The sequence below is a fragment of the Taurulus bubalis genome (assembly GCF_910589615.1).
Source record: "Taurulus bubalis genome assembly, chromosome: 14".
Lineage (NCBI taxonomy): Eukaryota > Metazoa > Chordata > Actinopteri > Perciformes > Cottidae > Taurulus > Taurulus bubalis.
Window position 1 is genome coordinate 14,061,713 of NC_136602.1, and position 11,248 is coordinate 14,072,960.

The following is an 11,248-nucleotide window of genomic DNA, read 5'->3' on the forward strand; positions in this document are numbered from 1 at the left end:
GAAATGAACTGATACATTCACTTGATGTTGTGACTATAAGGTTGAGTTGCAGAGAGGAATGTAAACCTCCCGTCTGTCTTCACCCTCAAGTTTATTCAAGCAATACTTGACAACTTTTATCACGGAGGACGAGATTAAAATGTATGTACTTGGCTGTGTTTTCGGCACCTAATAATTTAAGGAATGTTATATAATAGACCACACCAAGTTCACAGGATTTAGTGGGTGGTTAAGCTGTCCATCTTAACTAAATGTGTGTGCTTGTATTTGTGTGTGTGTGTGTGTGTGTGTGTGTGTGTGTGTGTGTGTGTGTGTGTGTGTGTGTGTGTGTGTGTGTATGAAACAAATCCTGTTTCTTTGTATATAGGGGTAAGTAGATGTATTGGCTGGAGGAGGGTAGATTGCAAATCCCAGAGGGTGCGATGGAGTTATGTTAACACCGTGCTCTCTGCTGTTTAGCGGCATGACAGTAGAATATCAAGTGGAGCACAATTTAAAAAGAGGGCATTATGTGTTTTGTTTTGTTCAAAGCACGGTGGGCTTGAAGTTGTGTTTCATCCGTTATCTCCTTGCACGTGTTTTATTCTGTATGGCCTTCATCAGATGCCTGGACCCTGTCTCAAGGATAACATTATTTTACAAAGAATTTTGTGAGATTTTCTTCCATTTATATCATATTACAGGCTAGTTGTATTGCCTCTGATGAACCAATTACTTATTAAGTCTATTATCTTACTCAAAACATGAAATGCCTTGTTACTGCATTGGATCATGGTCAACTGTTTTGGGAGGGTCTTCTCTGACCGATTTCAATGAAAGGCTCTATTCTGACCTTTTTTAATGTGTTGTTGAATTTCCTCTGTATTCTTTTAGATTTTTAACATTCTGATGAAGACATTTTCTTTTACTGAAAAACTCTTGTGTTTTGTGGTGTGTGCCCCAGTAAAACAAAAAGTAAACTAAGAGTATTGTATGTGGTTATTTATATTTAGACCTACAATTGTATTCTTTTCAGAGTGAATTTGATGTTTTTCTGGCGCTAAACTCCACAAACATTCCACTGCTGAGGGACATTTAGTTTCCCTCTCACGCCATTTCGCCAGTGAAAGTTGTTACTGAGTCTTGTTGTTACTGAGCCTCAAGGAAGGTATTTTCAAATAAATATTAGACTACATGTATGTATATATATATATATATATATATATATATATATATATATATATATATATATATATATATATATATATATATATATATATATATATATTGTCTGTATACACACACAGGCATACTTGTAGGCCACACAGAACAAGAGATACAGCATTTCACGTTTCCATATGTCACATTACACACATATACACACACATTGTTAAATCATTACATTTTTACAGGTGAAGTCTGTTTTGTTTGTTATGTGGAACATTTGGTTTTTATTTTGGGTTGAGTGAATACCTCAGGTTTTAACTAGGGGAAACATGTTTTCTTAAGCCGCGGACTGGTTAATAAATCAACATGAATAACATCATCATGTCTATATCAATGTATATTCAAGCCCTGTTGCACTTTACATGTGTGTGGCCATAGTGACAGTGCTAATGTATCCCATATGTTCCCCTGTCCTGGTTTATATATGTGTCTATGTGCCTGATAGTAATTACAGGGCTGGGCTGGGTTCTCATCCGGGTGCATCAGACCTCTGCCATGTTACTGTAGTTGTCTCATGCATCTGCTTGTGATTTCACTCAGCAGCAGGTGTGTGTTTATGTACGTGTGTGCACACATAACCACACAGCAACCGTACTACACTACTGTGCTCTCTTGTAAACATCTTGACGAAAATTGGTTTCGGAGGTGGGCCGTCCAAAATGTTTAGCTCAAGGAAATTAGTTTGAATCTTTATCCTTCTGTAAAATGTTTTAAAGTGATTCTTAGAGTGCACAGTAAAACACCTGCATGCAAACTGGTTCTGGCCACGCTCAAACACGTTTTAACACATGTCTACCTTCTTCAGGCCATGTTGTGTCGATGCACTACAGAGAGTTCACACAGAATTGTGTATTTAGCAGTCCTCACACAAAGCTGGATCAAACCACACCAAGCAGAATCAGCACAAGGCTTGTGTGGTATACTGTACAGTGACAGTGACACGTCACATGAACCCGCTAGAACCACAATGTGGATTCAGTTTACTGTATGTGCACATGGATGTTTACGTGTGAGTGTGTGTGTGTGTGTGTGTGTGTGTGTGTGTGTGTGTGTGTGTTTCAGTATGTGAGCGCTAGCTTGGGTATGCATTGCTTTCCAGTGATAAATATAGTCTTTTCTTAGATGTGGCTTGGAGGATACCATCCAGTGATAGCTGTAGACCACAACTATGGGATCAAGACTGTTTTGGTGATATACGGTGGCAGCAGTGCCCTGAGACGAGCATGGCCTGAAACACAAGCTGACACATGCAGAGAGCATAGAGTGCACCAAATGTAGAAATGACTAGATTAGTGACTTACATCCTACATTTTTTAATCTCACTTTTTATGAGTCTGTTTTACAGTGTTGGTATCACGGTTTGGGTTTTTGGGGTTTCCTGTTTTATTGTGAAGCCCTTGTCTTGTGTGTCCTCTGTGTTTCTGCACTTGCGATTGCCATGATTGATTGTCTGCCCTGTCTCCTGATTGCTCATTCCCTGACCTGTCCTCATGGTTTCCTCCTGTGTCTAATCACCCACACCTTCCCCTTGTACTTAAGCCCTGTGTGTCTTCTGTTCCCTTGTCAGATTGTACTGTGTGCTACCTGTTTGTTCCTGTGCCCTTTGTGGATCCCTGTTTTTGATGCTCGATCCTTTGTTGGAAGTCTGTTTTTGGAAATAAATTTACTTTACCTCTTCGTCGGCGTTTGGGTCCTAACTGCAGCCACCACGTAACAGTTGGTTCACATATTGTTAAAACATGCATACCCAGGTGCCAAGCTGATGCTGGATGCAGTCAACAGTTCACATGTGAAATCTTGAAGACAGGGAATAGATAGGTAGGTCCAATGGGAGAGAAGATGAATGGACAACTTCCTACAACAGGAACACCTCCAGTCAACCCATTTTTCGTTCATTCCCCAATGGTTTAAATGACCCACAGGCAGAAAACCAATTAATTTTTGTCAACTTCCATTTTCAAGTTACAATCAGTCGTTAAATAATGTTCTTGGAAATCACAATGGACCCCAAACACAAACACTTTGTGTGTCTGAATGTTTGTGTTTGTGTAATCTCACTCAAAGGGATGGATGACCACCGATGCTGTGCTGCCCTGTGACATTTGTCTGCAAATACAGGGAAGTTAGAATCATCATCATCATCATCATTATCATCCTCTCCTCTCCACCTCTCATCCGACTTCTCTCTCTGACTCTTTCTGTCAGTGTGATATCTTTATTCTCACAATAAATTGTAGAAGTGTGTGAAGGGTTTTTTCTTTAACCACACACAATTCAAGACTCAAGGTAAATGAATACTGACAACTTCCATCCCTCGAGTTTGGACCCATAATATTCACTTATTCACTACCACAGCTAAAATGTTTCCAAATGGCAAAAGTAATAATGCTCAGTTTCTCTGACTTATTTGGCTATGAGGTGTGATTTTCCATGCCTTTCAGCACTCGCAGTCAGATTTCTCTGTGGTGCTCGATAGGTTTGATGCTTTTTTGCCCACATGGGTTACATCTATAGAGAGCATTTGAACGCCTCCATTGTTTGTTGTGTGTTTGTTCTCTCCGTCTAATCAGAAACATGTGGACCGCAATCGCATATGTCCGCTGAACACGCAGAACCTTAACTAACAGACTTCGGCTCACCAGGGACCTTGCCCAATAAGCTTTACTGGGATAATACTGACTAAATAATAAAGTGATAAAACACAACAACAGGAATCAGTGGTGAGGATGTGCTGAACCAAGTAGCACATTGCTGAAGTAATCTTACTAAAGTTCATAAGGGGACAGACGATAATGCAGGGCGATGAACTTGTTAGTTAGAATCTGGTGTGTCTAAGCTTATTTCAGGAAAAAGGATGAAAAGATTATGATTGATTCTTTAACAACACTGAGTCAAAGTTGGGACCATGCAGAGGGTCAAGGCCAGGAGGATCAGTGAGGGGGACAAAGCTGGGTGACAAAGGTTGAGTCGAGCTCCAAATTTAAAACTCTCTCTTCCTGTCAGCATATTGAGACATACTCTGGATGTTCTGGGAACAGGAAGCGACTCAACCCTTCTTGCCAACTCTACACTTATGATGTACAGTAGGTTGAATCCCTGGAGTGTTTGATGATTGTGTTAAGTAAAATGTGTGAAAGAAAACACTTCCCCCGATGACATAAATAAATTACTCGCAGCAACAGAGATCATTTTTGGCTGTTTCACAGGAATTTTCGAGTACATAGCTAATACATTAAGAAAATTCAGCTGCCAAACCATTTGTCTTGTATCAAAGTTCTGGGAACCTTTATACGGTTATATTGAAAATATATTGCTGTTGAGTAAAAATATGCCTTAATAGTAAGTTGTCAGGAGCTAAAGGGTGTCCTGGTCTTGTTCTTTTATTTGTACAACATTGAAGATCATGCATGGAGTTTATCTCATCATTTTTTTAAAGGTTTCTGAACAGAAGACAATGAACGCATTTTAATCATATTGTCCAGTTGTTTCTGTGTCTGCTCAAGACAAAACTCAAATAAACCCACATATTGATAAGAAGCAGAGCGCTTTGCATCTCTCTGAACCTTGGCCTCAAGGGAACTCTTTGTCCATCACTCCCTCCGTCAGCCTCTCCCTCTGTATAACACCCAGCTGATTTACACCAGGCCTATTGAGTGCAGGGATGGCTGCTCATGTAGTCAGGGTTTTGAACGGTTGATTTACTCCAGGATAGGATCAGAGGGTGTTGAGCCCAGGCAGGGCATCCCTCATGGTCGAGGAGCTGCGACCAGGCCGCCATCTGCTCCGGGAGTCATAAATTAACCCAAAGCTTTGTTAGTCGCTCACTCCTCTGCTCCTGCCCTTCTGCCACACTTACCCTTTATCCAAACCGACTTGGCCCCTGTCCTCACTCAGCATGATTAGAAGCACAGCGCGCGCCAGGCAGCCAGGAGCACACAGAGCCGCAGGGTATGTAGTAGTTGCTGCAGTTAGTATGATAACAGGAAGGCCTAACTGGGTTCCTGGCTGTCCCTAGTGGACAGAAAAGTAGAGACACCGCATCTCTCTTCACACAATGCTTCCTATAGTTGTTGCTGCTTCTAGTTGTTGTGTAGACAACTGCAGATTTATTTATATTTATTTATAAACTGCAGAGTTTTAAACAATCCATTCTAGGTACTTTCACTTCGATCTCTAATCATACATGAATAAGCATTTTTTGTATCTGCTGTAAGGACAATCTGAAGAACAAAACCTGAAACAAAACCACTGAACAAGATTAGCTGATCTCTTTAGTGGACCAAATCAAACATGCTGATGTCTTCTGAGACCCACTTTATTCACAAACTCAGAAGTGTTTCCAGCTGCACAAAGATATCATGTGTGGGAGGCAATGAACAAACTTGTAAAACAACCAAGTGCATTAGAAGAATATATGATGTGCTGCACCAAATCCTTTTTACCGAACATCATCTGCTCAGCGGTGACTTACTTGGATTGTTAATGAGTATTCTCTCTCACTTTCTCATAAAGTCCTTTCTCTTGCTGTTCTGGTCTCTTCTGGTTTCCAGACTTTCAGCAGTTGGCAAATCTACTGCACATCAGGCTCTGATTATAATAATAAAATGTTTTTTGTCTCATCAATGCATTAAAAATACATTGAATTAGCCGAGTAAGCACAAAGTCTACTGTGTTAAGACTGAGAGGAACTGAGGTTGTGACCATCATGTGACCCTTTATTGTAGAATTTGAGGCAACTGCACACCTCTTGCCAAAAGTGCACAGAACTCTAGGATGGCAGATTTATGTATATCTACCAAAGACGTTTCCAGATAAATGAGGAGTATTGCTGGGAAAGTGAAAGTCAACTCTGGAGTAGATAAAGTGCCCTGCTTGAGAGCCAAGAGTCTATTAGCCGCTATGCAACCCAATCTGATATCAGCTCTGAGTCAAAGTATCAGCAAAGGAGTCGTATCAGTGAAGAGAAATAAATGCTTTCTGTGTTTTACAGGTCAGCAGGGAGCATTCAGACCAGGGAGAGAGAAAAGGGAATGAAACCTGCTTGTCTTGTCCATCTTATTGTGTCTTTGTGCATCATCTTTGTTCTACCACATCCTCCATATCACCGGTTCACACTTTAATACAAACAAGGGATCCAACATGGGAAATACAGTTCCCTGCTGCTGCCAACTACGTCCCCTTCCTCTCTTTACCAACAGCTGACCTTCCTTCCTGACGCTCTTCCCTCAGCTTTGTTGACTTCCTGTATCAGATTGTTAATTGAAGAAGTGGGCAGCAGATCCCGTTCAGAGCAAATGTGAGCAGTAGAGGCGGAAATCACTTTGCTTTATCATGTGGTTTCTTTCAGTTCAGATTATTTGGTTTGTTAACTTTTCAATCATATCTCTGCTCAAATGCCTTCCAGTTTGTACATTAAGTGTCCGTTAATGTTGTCACGTTGATTCTGACTTTCTTTAGCACAGTTATAGGGCTAGCTAGTCTGGCTCTGTCCAAAGTTTTATAAAACAATAACAAGCCGTCTTAAACAAACTATTTAACATGTTACATATTTAATCCATACACAAACAGAAACGTAAAGTTGGAAATGTGTTGCTTTATGAGAAGTTATAGGACTATCGTGACTTTGTCTTGGTAAACATAATCCAGGTGCACCTAAAATAGGCTGACTGCCTCCTGGCTTCAGCTGCATATGCACACACATGAAAATGGTGTCAATCTTCTCATCTAACTAGTCCTTTAATTGATTACATTGCAGTGTTAACAAGAGCCTTACGGCAAGATGAAAGTTCCATCATTGTTCCTGTTTATTGTCGGTAATCATTTTCATGTTGCTTCTGTTGAGATTAATTATGTTTTGTGTTGCTTTCTTTCATTTAAGTTATCTTTAATCTCAGTTTTTGGGAACACTGAACTTTCTCTTGTCAGACTTCATGACTCCAGCACTCATCTACTATTTTCTTGCAGTCTAAATTTAGTAGTGAGTGCTTAAGGTCATGCCATTTTTGTACTTCTCAGAACAGGCTATTGTGTTTCCTGTGTCAGGGCATGTTTTTATTGTCCATAATGAGTTTTGCCTCGCTGTGTAATATGCTGCCAGGAGCCATGATCCTGATGGAGGTCTTGTTATCTTGCCACATGGTTGTGATGACCTGGGGTCTATGCAGAGTGAACATGCAGGGGAACTCCTCAAACAGAGATATATTGTGGAAGGAAAAACAGGAAAAGAATGCAACACTTCATTTACTGTAAGCAAAAAGATCAGTTGGCCAGATCTTTGCTGCATTACTCTCTTCAGATATTGAACTAATTTCTAAATTTCTATAATGGGAGACAGCATTTTTCATATTCAAGGTAACACATCCTTTGTCATGAATATATTTTCCTTCGCATTTTCTGTCGTGGAAGAAATGGACTAAACTTAGCTGCAGTGGTTATCGTGCTCATGTGAATTAGAAAAACAAATGCAACAGTGAGGGTGACATTGAGAAGAGGAAATGTTCTGGGCAAATGTATTCAGCAAAGTCAGCTTATTTCATTCCAAATAAATGGTATAACATTTTCCAAATGTTACCCTGGCATTAAAGCGCTGTCAGGTGGTTTTATATGAGAGGATGGAGACTTCCTCAGACAGGAACAAGCCCATTAAGCCAAGCACCAGAAGGGTTGACACACAAAAACATCTAAAATACAACTTTAGGCTATTGGCAGAAAGTTAACCATCCTTAAGTTTATAAGATTTGTTTTCATCCAGAAAAACTGATGTAAATTATCAAACTATTATCCAGACTATAGGAACAGACACACAACAATCCTAGTCTGACCTGAGAATGACCACCATTATTTAATTCTTTATGATCCTCATTTTATATTTATTTAGATATGTATACTTCAATTAACATAAACTTTGGTCAGGTTATGAAATACTAACTAAAAATGACATGCTATTCATTTACCAACATGCTATTTATTCATAATAATTGAATTGTACACTGTACCTCTTATTCATATGAACCCTTTTAGGAGAATCCTCGGTAGCACTTTAGAATAAATGCACACTATTATCCTTTATAAAATAAAGATATGAATTGTGACTACAATTGTGACTACCTGCAACTTAAGTTGCAGGTAGTTCCTGGTTGTTTTCAATGATCTAAAAAGTTTGTACTCACAAAGAGGTGCTGTCACCAAAAATGAAGCATTGCCGGGGGGTAAAGCTGTGCAGAAAAACGGTGTTGCTCTGTAAAAAAAATATAGCTTAATTTATTTATGAATCAGGGTAATTACATATGATTGATCATTAATTTTGATGCCATCAAGATCTCCAACCAGATAACCTATTTTCATAAAGGATGACACAATTTAGGGTACTCAATTGTTTTTCTTGTCTATGTCTACATAAGAGGATAACTATTCTAGAAAGTGTCTGTGCTTTGACAGCCCACTTTCAGAAAGTCAATCTGTATTTATTATGACTACTTGATCTGTTTTGAACAGTTGCACTACATCAACATAACTGTGTGAGGTCTCACCTGCTCATCGGCTCTAAGCTTTGCTTCACATGGAAATGTGATTGACAATTAACAGTGAAAAGCAGCTGATTTAACATTACTAACATATGTTGTTTTGATGCAAAACATGTTTATTAAGGTGGACTACTTCTTGGCTCTCAGAAAAATGAAACACAGATGTTTCTTTTATTTTGTGTTCTTGTCCAGTGTGATCTCAGAAATCCTTCTCATCATGTTTGTCAGTTAATAATGGAAAGCAGTTTTCTATCAATCTTTTCCAAGTCATGTTCTCGCTTCAAAGAGCTGGAACCCAGTGTTCATAATGTCATCCAACATCACTTTTCTCCCTCAAACCACTGCCACTGCTTTATGCCCATTGAACCCAACACACGTTATATAGAAAAAATATTTGATGTTTCAATGACATGTTGCCTCTGTGACATAAATAAGTTGACCATTTTCCAATTGGGCAATTAGCTCTGTGGCTTTCTAGCAGAGAGTTAAATTGATAACTATTGTCGATCAAATACAAGCTGCCATAGCTTAGCTTAGGAAAAAGACTGGAAAGAGGTGAGACAGCAGGCCTGGCTCTGTCGAAGGGCCACAACATTTGCCTCTTAGGCTTTGAAATGAACATGTTATATGTACTAAAAACAAAACGGTGGGTAAATTGGTTATAACTAGAGGAAGTTACAGCTTCCAGCCCAAAAATTGTTATCACTACTTGGAAGGTTTTAATAGTCGGAAATGAAAACAACATGATTTCCCAAATTAAAATATAGTATCACTTACATATCTTTTACTGTTATATCAACACTCACATTTATGTATACTACAGATATGAAACTGTGTCAGTTTCTTCCCATTAATACCTCTCTCTCATGTGCTGTAGGTCATGTTCAATAGGGCATAAAACACCAAGAGGATCAACAATGATGAGAAAGAAATGTTCACGCCTGTGGGGAAGCAGCCACCTCCTCTTGCTCCCCTCCCCTCCAGGTATTCTGATTTCCCGTGGCAATGTTGTTGACTCAGCTGGGGTCAATCAAGTGCTGCTGTTCGAAAGGCCCTCTCATTTGTCCTGCTGTTATCCACCAACAGCTTTTAAACCTTCTTAAGCCCTTCTTTATTATCATTAACACTTACGGAAGGCCACACTCTGCCTTCCTGTGCTGCTGTCTCACTACCCTCTCCCTCGGGTTCCTGCTGCCTCTCCTCACCTTCCCTTCCCCTCTTATTCGCTCTTTAAATTTATAAGGTCTATCTTTTTTGTTCAAATGCATGAGTGTCCGTGTTTTCAGAGGCCTTCTGAGAGGTTAGAGGTCACTGGGGTTTCAAGGTCCTGCATTGCCAATTCTCCCTGAAGGGTTTGGTCGTCCTGAGACTAAACATTTAAACATCCTCTCTAATGCAGACGGTTTGTATCAGCCTCAAGGTTCAAGTGATGTTTGTGTGCATTTTTAACAAGCTTCCTCGGGCTCAATGCTGATAAGGTTGCAATGTAGTATCATACAATACTTTCCTTGAAATTCTTTTCATGATGTTTTGTATCCCACATTTTAAATTGATTCTGCAATTCATCAAACTAAGACCTTGATATATGAAGATGTAGCAGGACACTGCCACTATTATTGAGTCCCAGACCACAGCTACATGCTCTAAAACTGTTTCAAAAACCCTACAATGATATCTCATTTCAGTGCACCCCAGTTTCCCTTCCTCTGATGAGCTGCCAACACAACAAACAAATTAATATTTCTAAGTGGATAATTTTTTTCTGTGACATGATCTAAGTATTTCAGGATTTTCCTTAGAAAAAGAATGACGTGTATCAACTGCAATTTTAATTCAAAAGATTACGAAGAAATGTACCTTTTATTGAAGTTATTGAACTGCTATTGGTCAAACCAGGGTTGCCTCAGTGTCATGTGATCCACTGTGGTTGCTAGTTATCACTTTTGTTTGCTTGGTTGTCTTAATGTGATCACAGCTCATATTTGTTGTACCAGCATCAGCCCGTGTGACTAACCATGAACCCTGTTACCCTGGTCACAACTAATGGGGGATCCATATTAACAATAAACAATGAACCACCATCTGCAGGTGATGTTCTATTGGATTATGATCAATGGTCGAAAGGTTGCCGGTGTTCCTTCAGACTTAAACTTTAGTGATAACAGCCACTGTCATTGAGAAAGACAAATAAACATCCACGCCAGAAACCCTGCAGTTAGATCTGAAACAGATCCACCGTCCCCCCCAGAGGTAAAATAACAAACTCAATATCTGTTTTAACAGATACTGTGCTTCCCCAGAGAGCTCATCCTTCTGGGGGCATGGTGAGTCCTGTTCCTGTGCTCTCCACAGTCATAACTGTGAATATCAAAGACTACATGAGGAGTTAGCACAATACAACACATATGGACGAGTGGCTGTGTAATGTGACTATCATATGCAACAGTGTGTTAGACCTTAAAGATGTAAAGGTCATTTCCAGAGCAATAATATATATGTTTCAGAAATCAGATTTCCCC